Source organism: Bombina bombina, chromosome 4 (assembly GCF_027579735.1).
Source record: "Bombina bombina isolate aBomBom1 chromosome 4, aBomBom1.pri, whole genome shotgun sequence".
In the NCBI taxonomy this organism is placed as follows: Eukaryota; Metazoa; Chordata; class Amphibia; order Anura; family Bombinatoridae; genus Bombina; species Bombina bombina.
The window spans coordinates 546685557-546693721 of record NC_069502.1 but is presented as its reverse complement, the minus strand read 5'-3'; positions in this window follow the sequence as shown (position 1 = coordinate 546693721).

Below are 8165 nucleotides of genomic sequence, written 5' to 3'. Positions count from 1 at the left end.
TGGGTATCGGGGTATTCTTGCTGTTTGATAGGCTGATCAAATACTAGAGAGGCTTCTTTAATTTTACAGATGCCTTCCTCTGAGCTGAAGGGATAAATAGACTGAATTGTAAATAGACCCTCTGGCATAGATGCAAAGGATTGTTCTATTAATTGTTCTTCAGTTAAGTATCCTTCAGGTATTAGCCCAATTACATTATTTTGAAATCCAAAAGTGTAATAACTTGATTCCAGCACATATCCCATGGTAGTTTCCTTGGATAAGGTTATATCCTGTGGTATCATGTTATGCACAATAGCATGTATTGGAATAGTTCCAATATTTACCATAGGAGTATGGGTCATTGTTATACCCAGATTTTGCATTCTATGGGAGAGGCAAATTAGTGTTTCAGAAGTTTTTAATTTCTGACCTCTTTTTACCTGTAAGGGTAAGAGGAATCTGTCAGCCCCAGCAGGGATTATAATATTGTTAGCCACCTGCATATTCACAGCATATGGCATTTGCTGGTTTGATTTCAGGGCTGTGTTTTCATCCTGAAATACTTCAGGGTCCCCCTTTAACCTGCTCCAGAGGCAAGTGTTAATCAAATCTATTTGTATGTGTCAGGGTTTTTCCCTTGCTTTGCTTGTCATGTGCTGCTGGTAGCCATTTTACTCACCTCTCTTGCTCTGGTGCATACTGTGTGATGCTGCTCATTTCCTGCACTTCCTTTTATGGCCAGACTGGTGTACATCATCCATGTGAGACAGGATGCAGTCTCAGAATTGTGATGTCATCACTTATTATTTAAAGGGCCTCTGTTCAGTATGCTTTGCCCTTGCGTTGTCTCAGACCTGTTTGTGAGAGCTCCTGTGTATTACCGGGCTGTCTGACGTCCCTCCTGGTTCCTGATCCCTGGCTTGTTCCTGACTCTGCTGTTTTCCTTGTTCCTGATTCCGGCTCGTCTGACTACTCGCTTTGGCTCCTGACTCGGCTTGTCTGACTATTCGCTCTGGTTTTGATTTCTGGCTTGTTATTTGACTTGTGGACTTTTTATTATTTTTTGCTATTAATAAAGGTGTGATTATTTTTGCACTTCTCGTCTCAGTCTGATTACTGGCATCCTGACATTACGCAAGGGTCATGAATCCTGATGGTGCTAATAATCCACCTTTACCTACCATAATTTCCAGGATGGATGAACAGGATCACCGCTTGGATCAATTTGCACTAGCCCTGCAAATCCTGCCTACTCGCTCTGCACATTTGGACCAAAGTGTCCCGCAAGTTATGGCTGCTCCTGTTTCCACTGCTGCACCTAGTCCTACCAGGAGCATGTCCGGTTCTGCGCTTCTACCTCAGCGATATAGAGGCGATCCTATTTAGTGCAGAGGGTTTTTGAACCAGGTGGGCATTTACTTTGAGATGTTACCTCAGACGTTTCCCTCTGACAGAGCTAAGGTGGGTTTTCTCATCTCAGCTCTTGCCCGGGCTAATCCCTTGTGGGAGACTAATAAACTTGTGATTTCAAATTACCCTGAATATGTGGCATCCTTTCAAAGGGTATTTGATGTTCTGGCTCGCTCCTCCACTGCTGCTAAACAACTCATGTCTATTCAGCAAGGTACAAGATCTGTTGCTCAGTATGCCATTGATTTCCGTACGCTTGTCGCAGAGGTAGGTTGGAACAATGAAGCCCTTGTTTCCGCCTTCTTTCATGGGCTCTCTGATGCGAATAAAGATGACGTTGCTGCCAGAGATTTACGAGAGGATCTCGAGGCATTGGTGTCTTTTTTGATCCTAATTGACATCAGACTCAGAGAGAGGCCCTCTTTCAAGGAGCGCTTGCAGAAGCCTCCTTTTCCAATGTCTCCTATGTGTTCGTTCCCACCCATGCCTCCCTCTCTTCCCATGCCTCCTGTTACCGAGTCACCAGGTACTGCTGAGTCGATGCAGTTGGGATTCACGCGTCTCTCCGGGGCGGAGAGGGCCTTTAGGAGGAGATAGGGGCTCTGCCTCTATTGTGGGTTACAGGACCACCTATTGAAGTCTTGTCCTACATGGCCGGAAAACGCTCACACCTAAGGTCCTGTCGGGGGCAGACCTTGGGGGGTTTATCCTCGTCCCCGCAACTGCTAAAGGAGAAACCTTTGATCATGGTTGTCCTTTCCTGGGTGGTCTCCTCCATAGTCACCCAGGCTCTTGTTGACTCCGGTGCTGCTGGCTATTTCAATGACAGTGCTTTTGTATCAAAGCACTCCATTCCTGTTTTGCTTCAGTCTGTTCCGCTTGCTATTGAGGCCATTGATGGCAGGCCCCCTCATCCCGCACTCGTTACTCACAAAACTGCTCCATTATCCATGGCTGTTGGGGCTCTCCATTTTGAAACCCTCCAGTTCCAGGTGATAAACTCTCCGCATTTTCCGGTTGTTCTGGGTTATCCCTGGCTCCAAAAGCACAATCCCAGTCTCGACTAGTGTAGGTCCAAAATGTTGTTGTGGTCTCCGCAATGTATTTCCACTTGTTTTCGGAAACCAGTTAAAGTCTTGTGCACTTCTTCGGTATCTCAATTGCCAGAGCAGTACAGAGAATTCCTAGACGTTTTTGACAAGGTGCGTGCCGGTACATTGCCTCCTCACTTGTCTTACAATTGTGCCATAGACCTGCAACCCGGAGCCATTCCTCCTCTGTGCCGGGTTTACCCTCTGTCTGTTGCGGAGAATTGTACTATGGAGGAGTATGTTACCGATGCTCTGTCGTGGGGGATCACCCGCAAATCCTGCTCTCCTGCAGGGGCTGGCTTCTTCTTTGTGAAGAAAAAGGGTGGCGAGTTAAGACCTTGCATCGATTATAGGGGTCTTAATCGTCTTACCATTAAGAATGCTTACCCTATTCCGCTCATTACGGAACTCTTTGACCGCCTCAAGGGAGCTACGTTCTTTACTAAACTTGATTTGAAAGGAGAGTACAATCTCGTTAGGATCAAGGAGGGCCACGAATGGAAAACAGCATTTAACACCAGGAGCGGGCATTATGAGTATCTTGTAATGCCCTTTGGCCTATGTAATGCTCCTGCTGTTTTCCAGGAATTTATTAATGATGTCCTACGAGATATGTTGCAACAGTGTGTTGTGGTGTACTTGGACAACATCCTCATACACTCACCCACACTTGAGGCTCATCGTTCTGATGTTACATGGGTTCTTCAGAGACTACGTGAGAACGGGCTGTTCTGTAAACTCGAGAAATGTGAGTTCCATCAGACTCAAGTAACCTTCCTAGGTTATGTTATCTCCGTTGCAGGGTTCTCCATGGATCCTGACAAGTTATCTGCAGTTCTGCAGTGGCCTTGCCCAGTTGGTCTTCAGTCTATTCAACGTTTTTTGGGGTTCGCCAATTACTATAGAAAGTTTAGTAAAAACTTTTCTTCCTTGGTCAAACCTATCACAGACATGACCCGTAAAGAGAATGATCCACTCCATTGGTCACCTACTGCCATTAAGGCCTTTGAATGTCTTAAGACGGCCTTTGCTGCCACTCCAGTTCTGGCTCATCCTAACCCTGTCCTGCCTTTCGTTCTTGAGGTTGATGCGTCTGAGACTGGAGTAGATGCCCAAACTGCATAAACCAATGCACCTCCTGAGAAACCTAGTGGTAAGTGTTTTGTTCCTGAGAATCTTCAAACTAAACTTTTGCACACTTACCACTATCCTAAAGCCGCAGGTCATCCCGGCAAGAACCAAATGATTTGGTCTGTCACTCGACAATTCTGGTGGCCAGGTCTTTGTTCTGATGTTGCTGCGTATGTTGCCTCCTGCTCAGCTTGTGCACAGAATAAGACTCCTCAACGTCTTCCAGTGGGTCTTCTTCAACCTATTGCTAATGGTGAGCGTCCTTGGACACATTTTTCCATGGACTTCATTGTCAAGCTCCCTGTTTCTGATGGCAATACTGTTATCCTTATGGTGGTTAACCTTTTTTTCTAAAATGTCACATTGCATTCCCTTGAAGAAGTTGCCTACCGCTCAGGAGCTTGCATTAATTTTTGCCCGGGAGGTCTTCCGTTTACATGGGTTACCCAAGGAGATAGTGTCGGACCGGTGTAGCCAGTTTGTCTCCAGATTTTGGCATTCCTTTTGTGCTCAAATGGGGATCAAGCTTTCCTTCTCCTCGGCATATCACCCTCAATCCAATCATCGGTTCCCTCCTCTGATGTTCATGCTCCCGCCCTCCTCCTTACCTTCCATGCCCATTTCCCCAATAAGCCTTTTGTCCTCCCGCGGGGGAGGGGTCATTGAGGGGAGGGTACTGTCAGGGGTTTTTCCCTTGCTTTGTTTACTCACCTCTCTTGCTGACTCTGGGGCATACTGTGTGATGCTGCTCATTTCCTGCACTTCCTTTTATGGCCAGACTGGTGTACATCATCCATGTGAGACAGGATGCAGTCTCAGAATTGTGATGTCATCACTTATTATTTAAAGCGCCTCTGTTCAGTATGCTTTACCCTTGCGTTGTCTCAGACCTTTTTGTGAGATCTCCTGTGTATTACCTGGCTGTCTGACGTCCCTCCTGGTTCCTGATCCCTGATCTCTGGCTTGTTCCTGACTCTGCTGTTTTCCTTGTTCCTGATTCCGGCTCATCTGACTACTCGCTTTGGCTCCTGACTTGGCTCGTCTGACTACCAGCTCTGGTTATGATTCCTGGCTTGTTATTTGACTTGTGGACTTTTTATTATTTTTTGCTATTAATAAAGGTGTGATTATTTTTGCACTTCTCGTCTCAGTCTGATTCCTGACAGAAAGTCCATAAAGAAAATAAGTCCAAAAAAGATTACTCCAAAAAAAACAATATTTGCAGCTTTCTGTCATAGGAAGGTCAGTATCCTGGCAGCACGAATGGTCTAGCAGAGAAAACACAGAGGCGCCCAATGGCCTAATACCATAAACGCAGAATGGATACGAAGAAGCAAAATGGATACTTACAAACGAAAAGGACCAGAAGGTACAGACAAGCAGACTGGAACCTCACAGTTGCCCAGCTAACTGGATATGAGCAGCCAGATATTCAAAGAGGACTCCCCCACTTCTTGGTTCCAAGGTTTTCCTATGTAGAGGGAGACAGAGCCAACATAGCATAGCACAGTTTGGTACAAGAATGTTTGTATTGTGGAAATAATTACACTTACATGTTCCAAAGCACCTCCAGGTGCAATAAAAACAGTCTGGAGCTTCTCAGCCACCCAGCTGACTGATTCCAAAGGTTCAGCAGGTCACATGAGAAATTCCCAAAAAGTTCCGATCAGCCAATAGAATGCGAGCTCAATCTGATTGGCTGATTGGATCAGCCAATCGGATTGATCTTGATTCTGATTGGCTGATTCCATCAGCCAATCAGAATATTCCTACCTTAATTCCGATTGGCTGATAGAATCCTATCAGCCAATCGGAATTCGAGGGACGCCATCTTGGATGACGTCCCTTAAAGGAACCGTCATTCTTCAGTTGGACATCGCCGGATGAAGATGGGTCCGCGGTGGAGGTCTTCAGGATGGAGCCGGTCCTCATCGGATGAAGATAGAAGATGCCGCTTGGAAGATGATGGTTGCCGGTCCGGATCTACTCTTCTTCCCGGATAGGATGAAGACTTTGGAGCCTCTTCTGGACCTCTTCAGCCACCGGATGATGGATCGCCAGCCCCCGCTTGGGTTGGATGAAGATTTTGGAGCCAGGACGGATCGGTGATACCTGGTGAAGTGAAGACAAGGTAGGATGGATGATCTTCAGGGGCTTAGTGTTAGGTTTATTTAAGGGGGGTTTGGGTTAGATTAGGGGTATGTGGGTGGTGGGTTGTAATGTTGGGGGGGGTTATTGTATGGTTTTTTTTACAGGCAAAAGAGCTGAACTTCTTGGGGCATGCCCCGCAAAGGGCCCTGTTCAGGGCTGGTAAGGTAAAAGAGCTTTGAACTTTAGTAATTTAGAATAGGGTAGGGCATTTTTTATTTTGGGGGTCTTTGTTATTTTATTAGGGGGCTTAGAGTAGGTGTAATTAGTTTTAAATTGTTGTAATATTTTTCTTATGTTTGTAAATATTTTTTTATTTTTTGTAACTTAGTTCTTTTTTATTTTTTGTACTTTAGTTAGTTTATTTCATTGTAGTTATTTGTACATATTGTATTTAATTAATTTATTGATAGTGTAGTGTTAGGTTTAATTGTAGGTAATTGTAGGTATTTTATTTAATTAATTTAATGATAGTATAGTGTTAGGTTTAATTGTAACTTAGGTTAGGATTTATTTTACAGGTAATTTTGTAATTATTTTAACTAGGTAACTATTAAATAGTTCTTAACTATTTAATAGCTATTGTACATGGTTAAAATAATTACAAAGTTGCCTGTAAAATAAATATTAATCCTAAAATAGCTACAATGTAATTATAATTTATATTGTAGCTATATTAGGATTTATTTTACAGGTAAGTATTTAGCTTTAAATAGGAATAATTTATTTAATAAGAGTTAATTAATTTCGTTAGATTAAACTTATATTTAATTTAGGGGGGTGTTAGTGTTAGGGTTAGACTTAGCTTTAGGGGTTAATACATTTATTAGAATAGCGGTGAGCTCCGGTCGGCAGATTAGGGGTTAATAATTGAAGTTAGGTGTCGGCGATGTTAGGGAGGGCAGATTAGGGGTTAATACTATTTATTATAGGGTTAGTGAGGCGGATTAGGGGTTAATAACTTTATAATAATAGCGGTGCGGTCCGCTCGGTAGATTAGGGGTTAATAAGTGTAAACAGGTGGAGGCGACGTTGTGGGGGGCAGATTAGGGGTTAATAAATATAATATAGGGGTCGGCAGTGTTAGGGGCAGCAGATTAGGGGTACATAAGGATAATGTAAGTAGCGGCGGTTTACGGAGCGGCAGATTAGGGGTTAAAAATAATATACAGGGGTCAGCGATAGCGGGGGCGGCAGAATAGGGGTTAATAAGTGTAAGGTTAGGGGTGTTTAGACTCGGGGTACATGTTAGGGTGTTAGGTGCAGACGTAGGAAGTGTTTCCCCATAGCAAACAATGGGGCTGCGTTAGGAGCTGAACACGGCTTTTTTGCAGGTGTTAGGTTTTTTTTCAGCTCAAACAGCCCCATTGTTTCCTATGGGGGAATCGTGCACGAGCACGTTTTTGAGGCTGGCCGCGTCCGTAAGCAACTCTGGTATCGAGAGTTGCATTTGCGTTAAATATGCTCTATGCTCCTTTTTTGGAGCCTAACACTGACATTATATGGACTCTCAATACCAGAGTTATTTTAAAGGAGCAGCCAGAAAAAAGCCAGCGTTAGCTACGTGGGTCGTTACCGACAAAACTCTAAATCTAGCCGTAAGAAAGCACATGCAATATGCCTTTGCATTTGCTCAAAGGAACTTAAAGAAAGCTGCAACTGCCACTAAAACCTATTATGATCTCAAAACGTCCAAAAAGGAATATGAAATAAATGATAAAGTTTATCTTTATAACTTTGGAAGAGATCAGGTTAAGGAGAAGAACTTTCTCCCATCATGGAAGGGTCCTTTTGTCGTTACTGACAAAATATCTCCATTTTATATCGCCTATAAAATTAGGATCCCTAAAAATGATACTTTTACGGATTAATGGGTCCATATTAATTTGTTGCGAGCGTGCCATCCTAGATCCCAACTACAAGTCATAGAGGGAGAATGAAGTGTCATATCCCCAAATGCACTAAAAGAAATATTGTAGTTTAAAGATGCCTAGCTAATGAGCATAAGGGTTTAAAAATAACAGAATCTCTTCATAGAAGGCTGTCTATGATGTATACTGTCAATACACCCACCAAGTACCACTGACTTTAAGCCAATTCAAATACATGTGTCCTACATATATTTAAATTGGAAGGGGGAATTAATTTATGTCAGGGCATCTGTGAGTAACATGAAATAAACTACAGATATACCACATTATTTGATATTCCATTTTAGTTAATATCAAATTTGACATGAATTGTGTGGACTATAACCATAACAGACCAACCCCCCTTTTTCCTGATTAACAGAACATCTGAGAACAAGGGATTGCTTTCAAAGATTTCCTGCCTAAGGTGGGAAGCTAAAGTTCCTATCAGATTGCCACTGACCCCTTCTTCTTGCTCTGAAACATTTGGCCA